Here is a 13322-nt window from a genome sequence, read left to right as displayed (position 1 = left end):
CTCCCCTCCCCTCCTCTGGGGGGGGGGGGGTGGGGGGGTGGTCCTGAGGCCATTATTTATCGAGCATCAGTTCGACAGGAAAAAATAAAATCTGGGTCATTTATCACACTGCCATTTGCGGGATCTTGCTGTGTATAAATCAGCCGCAGCACTTTCCCACATTGCAACAGCGGATAAGCTTCAAAAAGTCATTTATCGGTCTCAAAGTGTGCCGAGATATCTCCGGGGTGCGTAAGCAGTGTCATTTTTCTGTTTGCTTGAATTATCTGGGAAAAGTTGCTGGAAATTGGGAAATTGGGAAATTGCCAACCTCCGGGGTGAATCCAGTGAACAAGTAGCATTGAAAATAAATAATCACACACAGCTTCACCAACCTGCTGGCAATGTAGTTTTGAAATGAAATAGCGCTGTATGTATTCACAAACTGGACTAATTCTAGGTGACGAGGCACTGAGGCGGGGAGAGGATTTCTTTCTCATCCTCAATCGCAATGCATTTTATTCATTCACAGGAAGATGATGGCCTAGTGATATTATCACTGGACGTTTAAAGCTTATTTATTTATTCATCGCAAGTAAGGCTGACATTCACACTGCAATGAAGTTACTGTGAAAATCCCCCCGAGTCGCCACACTCCGGCACCTGTTCGGGTAACACTGAGGGAGAATTTAGCACATAGCCAGCACGTCTTTCGGACTGTGGGAGGAAACCGGAGCACCCGGAGGAAACCCATGCAGACACGGGGAGAACGTGCAGACTCCGCACAGACAGCGACCCAAGCTGGGAATTGAACCCGGGTCCCTGGCCGTGTGAGGCAGCAGCGCTAACCACTCAGCTTTTGGAGTTAAAGCTCAGAGGAGAAATGCGTCAGAGGGGAATTCTTTAAGGTTCGAATCCCTCCATGGTAGATGGCACAAGTTGCATTCACTAAAAAATATCTGGAGTTAGGAAGCTATTGATGACTGTAAAATCATTGTCGATTGTGGGGAAATACCCATCTGGTTCACTGTCCTCTTGAGGGGAGGAAATCTGCCGTCCTGACCTGGTCTGGCCTATGCGTGACACAGTAAGAGTTTTAACAACACCAGGTTAAAGTCCAACAGGTTTATTTGGTAGCAAATACCATTAGCTTTCGGAGCGCTGCTCCTTCGTCAGATGGAGTGGAAATGTGCTCTCTCACAGGGCACAGAGACACAAAATCAAGTTACAGAATACTGATTAGGATGCGAGTCTCTACAACCAGGTCTTAAAGATACAGACAATGTGAGTGGAGGGAGCATTAAGCACAGGTTGAAGAGAGATGTGTATTGTCTCCAGACAGGACAGCCAGTGAGATTCTGCAAGTCCAGGAGGCAAGCTGTGGGGGTTACAGATAGTGTGACATTAACCCAACATCCCGGTTTACGACAACGGACGAATGAACACCGCTCGACAATCAGCAGGCAAGACTGTTCTCTTCCTGTGGGGGAAGCACTTCAGCGGTCACGGGCATTCAGCCTCTGATCTTCGGGTAAGCGTTCTCCAAGGCGGCCTTCACGATACACGACGGCGCAGAGTCGCCGAGCAGAAACTGATAGCCAAGTTCCGCACACATGAGGACGGCCTAAACCGGGATGTTGGATTTATGTCACACTATCAGTAACCCCCACAGCTTGCCTCCTGGACTTGCAGAATCTCACTGACTGTCCTGTCTGGAGACAATACACATCTCTTTAACCTGTGCCTAATACTCCCTCCACTCACATTGTCTGTATCTTTAAGACCTGGTTGGTTGTAGGGATTCGCATTTTAATCAGTATTCTGTAACTTGATTTTGTGTCTCTGTGCCCTGTTTGAGAGTAGATTTCCACTCCATCTGATGAAGGAGCAGCGCTCCGAAAGCTAATGGCATTTGCTACCAAATAAACCTGTTAGACTTTAACCTGGTGTTGTTAAAACTCTTACTGTGTTTACCCCAGTCCAACGCCGACATCTCCACATCATGACTATGCGTGACTCCAGAGCCACAGCCTGAGGGCAGTTGGGAATCAGTAGTTGACTCTCAACTGCCCTCAGGCAACTAGCAATTGGCAATAAATGTTGGCCAAGCCAGCGACGCCCATGTCCCACGAATGAATAAATACAAAATTCACCTTCTAAGCCGAACCCAGGCTGTACCTGTTCGTAGGGGCATTTGATAGGAAAAATGTAGAGGCAGCTTAAAGAACAGGAAATGCTAGAAATACTTAGCAGGTCTGGCAGCATCTGTGGAGAGAGAAACAGCTAATGTTTCGAGTCGATGTGACACTTCTTTGGACTCGACACGATAACACTGCCTCTCTCTCCACAGATGCTGCTAGACTTGCAGAGAATTTCCAGTATGTCTTGTTCGTATTTCAGGCTTCCAGCATCTGCATATTTCTTTTACTATAGAGGGAGCTTTACTCTGTATCTAACCCCGTGCTGTACCTGTCCTGGGAGTGTTTGATGGGGACAGTGTAGAGGGAGCTTTACTCTGTATCTAACCCCGTGCTGCACCTGTCCTGGGAGTGTTTGATGGGGACAGTGTAGAGGGAGCTTTACTCTGTATCTAACCCCGTGCTGTACCTGTCCTGGGAGTGTTTGATGGGGGACTGTGTAGAGGGAGCATCACTCTGTATCTAACCCCGTGCTGTACCTGTCCTGGGAGTGTTTGATGGGGACTGTGTCGAGGGAGCTTTACTCTGTATCTAACCCTGTGCTGTACCTGTCCTGGGAGTGTTTGATGGGGACTGTGTAGAGGGAGCTTTACTCTGTATCTAACCCCGTGCTGTACCTGTCCTGGGAGTGTTTGATGGGGACTGTGTAGAGGGAGCTTTACTCTGTATCTAACGCCGTGCTGTACCTGTCCTGGGAGTGTTTGATGGGGACAGTGTAGAGGGAGCTTTACTCTGTATCTAACCCCGTGCTGTACCTGTCCTGGGAGTGTTTGATGGGGACAGCGTAGAGGGAGCTTTACTCTGTATCTAACCCCGTGCTGTACCTGTCCTGGGAGTGTTTGATGGGGGACAGTGTAGAGGGAGCTTTACTCTGTATCTAACCCCGTGCTGTACCTGTCCTGGGAGTGTTTGATGGGGGACAGTGTAGAGGGAGCTTTACTCTGTATCTAACACTGTGCTGTATGTTAGGGATGGGTCAACAGACATTCCAATTAAGTCCTAATTTAATGTCAATTATTCAGTAGAAGTCACTGATATATAAAGGGGCCACAGGTGGCGCTATTTGTTGATGGAGAATAGTGTGTGGAGTTGGATCAAAGAAATAAAGGTATTTTATAAAGAAGCAGAACTCGGATCTCCTTCACTGAACTGCAACCGAGAGGATCAAACACTGTACCTGTCCTGGGAGTGTTTGATGGGGGACAGTGTAGAGGGAGCTTTACTCTGTATCTAACCCTGTGCTGTACCTGTCCCGGGAGTGTTTGATGGGGGACAATGTAGAGGGAGCTTTACTCTGTATCTAACCCCGTGCTGTACCTGTCCTGGGAGTGTTTGATGGGGGGATAGTGTATAGGGAGCTTTACTCTATATCTAACTCCATGCTGTACCTGTCCTGGGAGTGTTTGATGGGGACTATGTAGAGGGAGCTTTACTGTGTATCTAACCCCGTGCTGGACCTGTCCTGGGAGTGTTTGATGGGTCAGTGTACAGGGAGCTTTACTCTGTATCTAACCCCGTGCTGTACCTGTCCTGAGAGTGTTTGATGGGGGACAGTGTAGAGGGAGCGTTACTCTGTATCTAACCCCGTGCTGTACCTGTCCTGGGAGTGTTTGATGGGGACAGTGTAGAGGGAGCTTTACTCTGTATCTAACCCCGTGCTGGACCTGTCCTGGGAGTGTTTGATGGGTCAGTGTACAGGGAGCTTTACTCTGTATCTAACCCCGTGCTGTACCTGTCCTGAGAGTGTTTGATGGGGGACAGTGTAGAGGGAGCTTTACTCTGTATCTAACCCCGTGCTGTACCTGCCCTGGAGTGTTTGATGGGGGACAGTGTAGAGGGAGCTTTACTCTGTACCTAACCCCGTGCTGTACCTGTCCTGGGAGTGTTTGATGGGGGACAGTGTAGAGGGAGCTTTACTCTGTATCTAACCCCGTGCTGTACCTGTCCTGGGAGTGTTTGATGGGGGGACAGTGTAGAGGGAGCTTTACTCTGTATATAACCCTGTGCTGTATCTGTCCTGGGAGTGTTTGATGGGGGACAGTGTAGAGGGAGCTTTACTCTGTATCTAACCCGTTGCTGTACCTGTCCTGGGAGTGTTTGATGGGGGACAGTGTAGAGGGAGCATTACTCTGTATATAACCCCGTGCTGTACCTGTCCTGGGAGTGTTTGATGGGGGACAGTGTAGAGGGAGCTTTACTCTGTATCGAACACTGTGCTGTATGTTAGGGATGGGTCAATAGACATTCCAATTAAGTCCTAATTTAATGTCAATTATTCAGTAGAAGTCACTGATATATAAAGGGGCCATAGGTGGCGCTATTTGTTGATGGAGAATAGTGTGTGGAGTTGGATCAAAGAAATAAAGGTATTTTATAAAGAAGCAGAACTCGGGTCTCCTTCACTGAACTGCAACCGAGAGGATCAAACACTGTACCTGTCCTGGGAGTGTTTGATGGGGGACAGTGTAGAGGGAGCTTTGTCCCCATCGAACACTCCCAGGACTGGTACAGCACGGGGTTATATACAGAGTAAAGCTCCCTCTACACTGTCCCCCCATCAAACACTCCCAGGACAGGTACAGCAAGGGGTTAACTACAGAGTAAAGCTCCCTCTACACTGATCCCCCATCAAACACTCCCAGGACAGGTACAGCACGGGGTTAGATACAGAGTAAAGCTCCCTCTACACTGTCCCCCATCAAACACTCCCAGGACAGGTACAGCACGGGGTTAGATACAGAGTAAAGCTCCCTGTACACTGACCCATCAAACACTCCCAGGACAGGGACAGCACGGGGTTAGATACAGAGTAAAGCTCCCTCTACACTGTCCCCATCAAACACTCCCAGGACAGGTACAGGACAGTGTAGAGGGAGCTTTACTCTGTACCTTACCCCGTGCTGTATCTGTCCTGGGTGTGTTTGATGGGGACAGTGTATAGGGAGCTTTACTCTGTATCTAACCCCGTGCTGTCCCTGTCCTGGGAGTGTTTGATGGGGACAGTGTAGAGGGAGCTTTACTCTGTATCTAACCCCGTGCTGTACCTGTCCTGGGAGTGTTTGATGGGTCAGCATACAGGGAGCTTTACTCTGTCTCTAACCCCGTGCTGTACCTGTCCTGAGAGTGTTTGATGGGGGACAGTGTAGAGGGAGCTTTACTCTGTATCTAACCCCTTGCTGTACCTGTCCTGGGAGTGTTTGATGGGAGGGACAGTGTAGAGGGAGCTTTACTCTGTATCTAACCCCGTGCTGTACCTGTCCTGGGAGTGTTTGATGGGGGACAGTGTAGAGGGAGCTTTACTCTATCTATCCCTGTGCTGGGAGTGTTTGATGGGGGAGAGTGTAGAGGGAACTTTACTCTGCATCTAACACTGTGCTGTATGTTAGGGATGGGTCAACAGACATTCCAATTAAGTCCTAATTTAATGTCAATTATTCAGTAGAAGTCACTGATATATAAAGGGGCCATAGGTGGCGCTATTTGTTGATGGAGAATAGTGTGTGGAGTTGGATCAAAGAAATAAAGGTATTTTATAAAGAAGCAGAACTCGGGTCTCCTTCACTGAACTGCAACCGAGAGGATCAAACACTGTACCTGTCCTGGGAGTGTTTGATGGGGGACAGTGTAGAGGGAGCTTTGTCCCCATCGAACACTCCCAGGACTGGTACAGCACGGGGTTATATACAGAGTAAAGCTCCCTCTACACTGTCCCCCCATCAAACACTCCCAGGACAGGTACAGCAAGGGGTTAACTACAGAGTAAAGCTCCCTCTACACTGATCCCCCATCAAACACTCCCAGGACAGGTACAGCACGGGGTTAGATACAGAGTAAAGCTCCCTCTACACTGTCCCCCATCAAACACTCCCAGGACAGGTACAGCACGGGGTTAGATACAGAGTAAAGCTCCCTGTACACTGACCCATCAAACACTCCCAGGACAGGGACAGCACGGGGTTAGATACAGAGTAAAGCTCCCTCTACACTGTCCCCATCAAACACTCCCAGGACAGGTACAGGACAGTGTAGAGGGAGCTTTACTCTGTACCTTACCCCGTGCTGTATCTGTCCTGGGAGTGTTTGATGGGTCAGTGTACAGGGAGCTTTACTCTGTACCTTACCCCGTGCTGTACCTGTCCTGGGAGTGTTTGATGGGGGACAGTGTAGAGAGAGCTTTACTCTGTATCTAACCCCGTGCTGTATCTGTCCTGGGTGTGTTTGATGGGGGACAGTGTTGAGGGAGCTTTACTCTGTATCTAACCCTGTGCTGTACCTGTCCTGGGAGTGTTTGATGGGGACAGTGTAGAGGGAGCTTTACTCTGTATCTAACCCCGTGCTGTACCTGTCCTGGGAGTGTTTGATGGGGACAGTGTAGAGGGAGCTTTACTCTGTATCTAACCCCGTGCTGTACCTGTCCTGGGAGTGTTTGATGGAGACAGTGTAGAGGGAGCTTTACTCTGTATCTAACCCCGTGCTGTATCTACTTTGGGAGTGTTGATGAGGTTGCGTTTTACTGACCTCGAATAACAATTTCAATAAATTTGTGCAACATGAGAGATATAATGAAGGGCTTGCAATGTTATCCAAAGAACTTGGCTGTGCTGAGTTTAGTTCAGCTGCAATAAGTTGTGCAGGCAAATACAGTTATTGTTACCTGCCCCGACTGACAGCAATAAGTCGAACACCCAGTTAATCTGCGTTTAATGATATTGCCCAAAGCGGTTGCAGACTTTTCCAACATTACCACAGCTACTGCACACCCAATCAGTCCTGCACTGGCTGTGAAGTGCTTCTGGGTCTCCCAGAGGTCGTGACCAGCGCTGCAGAAGGGCAAACAATTCATGACTGGTTGAGGGAAATTAAATTCAGCAAGGAGCTGCAAAGCAAGATTGTTCCCTTGCTAGTGGTGTACCGCAAGGATCTGTTTTGGGGCCACTGCTGTTTGTCATTTTTATTAATGACTTGGATGAGGGCGTAGAAGGATGGGTTAGTAAATTTGCGGATGACACTAAAGTCGGTGGAGTTGTGGACAGTGCGGAGGGAAGTGGCAGGTTACAGAGGGACACAGATAAGCTGCAGAGCTGGGCTGAGAGGTGGCAAATGGAGTTTAATGCGGAAAAGTGTGAGGTGATTCACTTTGGAAGGAGTAACAGGAATACAGAGTACTGGGCTAATGGTAAGATACTTGGTAGTGTGGATGAACAGAGGGATCTGGGTGTCCATGTGCATAGATCCCTGAAAGTTGGCACCTAGGTTGATAGGGTTGTTAAGAAGGCGTACGGTGTGTTAGCTTTTATTGGTAGAGGGATTGAGTCTCGGAGCCAGGAGGTCAACTGTACAAAACTCTGGTGCGGCCGCATTTGGAGTATTGCGTACAGTTCTGGTCGCCATATTATAGGAAAGATGTGGAAGTGTTGGAAAGGGTGCAGAGGAGATTTACCAGGATGTTGCCTGGTATGGTGGGAAAATCATATGAGGAAAGGCTGAGGGGCTTGAGGTTGTTTTCGTTAGAGAGAAGAAGGTTAAGAGGTGACTTAATAGAGGCATACAAGATGATCAGAGGATTAGATAGGGTGGATAGTGAGAGCCTTTTTCCTCGGATGGTGTTGGCTAACACGAGGGGACATAGCATTAAATTGAGGGGTGAGAGATATAGGACAGATGTCAGAGGTAGGTTCTTTACTCAGAGAGTAGTAAGGGCGTGGAATGCCCTGCCTGCAGCAGTGGTGGACTCGTCAACGTTGAGAGCATTCAAGTGGTTATTGGATAAACATATGGATGATATTGGAATAGTGTAGATTAGAGGGGCTTTAGATTGGTTTCACTGGTCGGCACAACATCGAGGGCCGAAGGGCCTGTACTGCGCTGTAATGTTCTATGTTCTACATGCATCGGCAGAAAGAGGTCGATTCAGCGGTCAATTCTCGGCTACCTTCGGAAACCCAGCAAGAGTTAGGTCTGAGTTGACCCACACGCAAATGGAAATGGTGAAGAGCTTCACGTTTCTAGGTGTCCAGGTCATGTTCTCCGCGTGGATTTCCTCCGGGTGCTCCGGTTTCCTCCCATAGTCCAAAAGACGTGCTGGTTAGGGTGCATTGGCCGTGCTAAATTCCCCCTCAGTGTTACCCAGACAGGCACCGGAGTGTGGCGACTAGGGGGATTTTCACAGGAACTTCACTGCAGTGTTAATGTAAGCCTACTTGTGACAGTAATAAATAAACTTTAATCTTTAAAAACTTTATAGTCAGTAATTTCATTGCAATGTTAAATCCCCCCCTAGTCGCCACACTCCGGCGCCTGTTCGGGTAACACTGAGGGAGAATTTAGCACGGCCAATGCACCCTAACCAGCACGTCTTTCGGACTGTGGGAGGAAACCGGAGCATCTTAGAAACCCTACAGCACAGAAAGAGGCCATTCGGCCCATCGAGTCTGCACCGACCACAATCCCACCCAGGTCCCTACCCCCATATCCCTACATATTCTATCCACTAATCCCTCTAACCTACGCATCCCAGGACACTAAGGGGCTATTTTAACCTGGCCAATCAACCTAACCCATGCATCTTTGGACTGTGGGAGAAAACCGGAGCACCCGGAGGAAACCCACGCAGACACGAGGAGAATGTGCAAACTCTCCACACAGACAGTGACCCGAGCCGGGAATCGAACCCGGGTCCCTAGCGTTGGGAGGCAGCAGCGCTGACCCACTGTGCCGTGAACCAGAGATGCAGTGCGGGCCAGTTGGGGGGTCAAGTGGAGGGCTCCCGACCCGCGCATCTTTGGAGTGTGGGAGGAAACCGGGAGCACCCGGAGGAAACCTAGTCAGACACGGGGGGGGGGGGGGGGGGGAGAAGATGCAGACTCCGCACAGACGGTTACCCAGGAATCGAACCGGCGTGCATGGCGCCGTGAGGCAGTAGTGCTAACCACTGTGGCAGCCCATATGGGTCAAACCATCTGGCTCACGGATGTTGGTTTGGGGGAGGGAGAGAGGGGGGAGAAAGAGGGAGGGAGCCTGGCATCTTCATCCAGCCTGAGGCGACACGTGACTCCAGTCCCACAGCAATGTGGTTGATGAAGAATGCCCTCATGGGATGGGCAATAAATGCTGGCATGCAAATGTCACCCACATTACAAGAGAAGGATGATCAAAAACACTCTCCAAGTCTCCAGACATCTGTTTGACTAAACATTGTAGATGAAATGGCAGAACATGAAGGCGACCTCTGATGCCCCAGCCCAAGTCTGGCACTTCACCATCATCACCCGAGCTATTTGCAAATGTGTTTTGTTTTTGCACGAGTGAGTGTACTGCAAAGGTCAATCATCGGTGGTAAAGCACTTTCATAAAGGCCCTCTTTCTTCCCCCCCCAAATCTCTACACAGAGATTAACCCGTCTGCCCATCTCCCCCAGCCCGCCCGAGATACCACGCTCCTCCAATTCTGCTCTCTTCAGTGACCCTCTCGCTTTAATCACTTCACCATTGCTCTTCAGTGGCTGCCAAGGGCTGAATATCACCCCCCCCCACCACCACCACCACCACACCCGAAATCTCTCCACCTCTTCCTTTAAAGATGTCCAGGAACACCCACCACTGGGACTGGACCAGCATTAACGTAACACCTTGAATGGAGTCAGGTGTCCCAGAGTGGGTGGCACGGTGGTTAGCACCACTGCCTCACAGCGCCAGGGACCCCAGGTTCAATCCCAGCCTCGGGTCACTGTCTGTGAGGAGTTAGAAACATAGAAAAACTCCAGCACAATACAGGCCCTTCAGCCCACAAAGTTGTGCCGAACATGTCCCTACCTTAGCGATTACGAGGCTTACCTATAACCCTCTATCTTACGAAGTTCCATGTACTTATCTAAAAGTCTCTTGAAAGACCCTATCGAGTTTGCCTCCACCGCCGTTGCTGGCAGCCCATTCCACGCACCCACCACCCTCTGAGTGAAAAACTTACCCCTGACATCTCTTCTGTACCTACGCCCCAGCACCTTAAACCTGTGTCCTCTTGTGGCAACCATTTCAGCCCTAGGAAAAAGCCTGACTGTCCACTTGATCAATACCTCTCAACATCTTATACACCTCTATCAGGTCACCCCTCATCCTTCGCCTCTCCAAGGAGAAAAGGCCGAGCTCACTCAACCTATCCTCATAAGGCATGCTCCCCAACCCAGGCAACATCCTTGTAAATCTCCTCTGCACCCCGTTCTATGGCTTCCACAACCTTCCTGTAATGAGGCGACCAGAACTGGGCACAGTACTCCAGGTGGGGTCTGACCAGGGTCTTATATAGCTGCAACATTATCTCACGACTCCTAAACTCAATTCCTCGATTGATGAAGGCCAGTGCACCATACGCCTTCTTAACCACAGCCTCAACCTGCACAGCTGCTTTGAGCGTCCTATGAACTCAGACCCCAAGATCCTTCTGATCTTCCACTCTGCCAAGAGTCCTACCATTAATATTATATTCCGCCATTCTATTTGACCTGCCAAAGTGAACCACCTCACACTTATCTGGGTTAAACTCCATCTGCCACTTCTCCGCCCAGTCTTGCATCCTATCAATGTCTCGCTGCAACTTCTGACATCCCTCGACACTATCCACAACACCTCCAACCTTTATGTCATCAGCAAACTTACCAACCCATCCCTCCACTTCCTCATCCAGGTCATTTATAAAAATCACAAAGAGTAAGGGTACCAGAACAGATCCCTGGGGCACTCCACTGGTGACCGACCTCCATTCAGAATATGACCCATCTATAACCACTTTTTGCCTTCTGTGGGCAAGTTAGTTCTGGATCCACAAAGCAATGTCCCCTTGGATCCCATGCTCCCTCACTTTCTCAATAAGCCTTGCATGGGGCACCTTATCAAATGCCTTGCTGAAGTCCATATATACATATACTGCTCTTCCTTCATCAATGTGTTTAGTCACATCTCCCCCGGGTCAGCATGGGTTTCCTACGGGTGCTCCAATTTCCACCCGCACTCCAAAGATGTGCAGGTTAGATGATTTGATTTGATTTATTATTGTCACATGTGTTAACACACAGTGAAAAGTATTGTTTCTTGCGCGCTATACAGACAAAGCATATCGTTCAGAGAGAAGGAAAGGAGAGAGTGCAGAATGTAGTGTTACAGTCATAGCTAGGGTGTAGAGAAAGATCAACTTAATGCGAGGTCGGTCCATTCAAAAGTCTGACAGCAGCAGGGAGAAGCTGTTCTTGAGTCGGTCGGTACTCAGACTTTTGTATCTTTTTCCCGACGGAAGAAGGTGGAAGAGAGAATGTCCGGGGTGCGTGGGGTCCTTGATTATGCTGGCTGCTTTTCCCGAGGCAGCGGGAAGTGTAGACAGAGTCAATGGATGGGTGGATTGACCATGCTAAATTGTCCCTTAGTGTCCAAAGATGTGCAGGTTAGGTGGATTGGCCATGCTAAATTGTCCCTTCGTGTCCAAAGATGTGCAGGTTAGGTGGATTGGCCATGCTAAATTGTCCCTTAGTGTCCAAAGATGTGCAGGTTAGGTGGATTGGCCGTGCTAAATTGTCCCTTAGTGTCCAAAGATGTGCAGGTTAGGTGGATTGGCCGTGCTAAATTGTCCCTTAGTGTCCAAAGATGTGCAGGTTAAGGGGATTTGCGAGGTGGATGAATAGGGTTACGGGAATAGAGCATATTCCGTGGGTGGGCCTGAGAGGGTAGCACAGTGGTTAGCCCTGCTGCCTCACAGCGCCAGGGACCCGGGGTTCGATTCCCGGCTTTGCTCACTGTCTGTACTGACTCTGCACATTCTCCCCATATCTGCATGGGTTTTCTCGGTGTACTCTGGTTTCCTCCCACAGTCCGAAAGACATGCTGGTTAGGGTGCATTGGCCGTGCTAAATTCTGCCTCAGTGTTACCCGGACAGGCGCCGGATTGTGGCGACTCGGGGACGTTCACAATAACTTCATTGCAGTGTTAATGTAAGCCTATTTGTCACACAAATAAAACAAACTTTAAACTGAAAGCCAGTGGTGATGATGAAAGCCACAGGCTCGATGGGCCGAATGGCCTTCTTCTGTAGTGATCCTACGGTTATCTCCTTAAGCTGCCTGTTCCGTTTAGCTTTTACAAAGGGTCACTGGGACTCGAAATATCAGCTCTTTTCTCTCCTCACAGATGCTGCCAGACCTACTGAGATTTTCCAGCATTTTCTCTGTTGTACTGTCCTGAGAAGTGCCTTTGGGTCCCCTCCTACATTCAAGACGGTCTGTAAATGCGCGCTACTGTTGACTGTAGTGTGTTCCTTTATGGTGCCTCACCCACGTTTCATAGCATCATAGAATCCTACAGTGCAGAAGGAGGCCATTTGGCCCATTGAGTCTGCAGTGACCCAGGCCCTATCCCCCTAAACCCCATGCATTTAGCGTAGCTAGTCCCCCTTTCACTAAAGGGTTAATTCAGCACGGCCAATCCACCTAACCCGCACACCTTTGGACTGTGGGAGGAAACCGGAGCACCCGGAGGAAACCCACTCAGACACGGGGGGGGGGGGAAGAACATGCAGACTCTGCACAGAGAGTGACCCCTAAGTTGGGAATTGAACCCGGGTCCCTGGTGCTGTGAGGCAGCAGCGCTAACCACCGTGCGGCAGCAGGTTTCACACGCACACAGCAAGATTAGCAAAATGCTAAGGGCACTGAGGACTATTTACACCCTTATGACGCTTGTGTTTTACTAGCGGTTAGAGATTGCAATTAATCAGTAACATCTAGTCATCTATTAGTGGCTGGGTTCACAGAACTAATCATTGCCAGGAACCTCATGTCGCAAGATTTCAATGTAATCGGGGTCTCTCCGCAGTAATGGAAGTTGGAATCCGGTGGACGGTGAACCATGTTTGTCCCTCTCCTGCCTTCCCCAAGTTGGCGAAGAGCAGGCAGGGGGACATTTGGTTTCATAACCTCCACCCTTCCACTGAGGCCGAAATAGGAAACTCCAGGCAATGGCACATTCTTGGTCAAGGACACTGGTTTGTACATAACAGAACTGCGGCTTCTTCTGAAACACTGACACATGTAATTAAAAACAGAATTGTTCTTACTCGGGCAGGCCTGCAACCACTGTTCATACATCGGAATGCGACAAAACCAT

Source organism: Mustelus asterias, unplaced genomic scaffold, assembly GCF_964213995.1.
Source record: "Mustelus asterias unplaced genomic scaffold, sMusAst1.hap1.1 HAP1_SCAFFOLD_1983, whole genome shotgun sequence".
NCBI classification, from domain to species: Eukaryota; Metazoa; Chordata; class Chondrichthyes; order Carcharhiniformes; family Triakidae; genus Mustelus; species Mustelus asterias.
Note: the sequence above shows the minus strand (reverse complement) of the source record.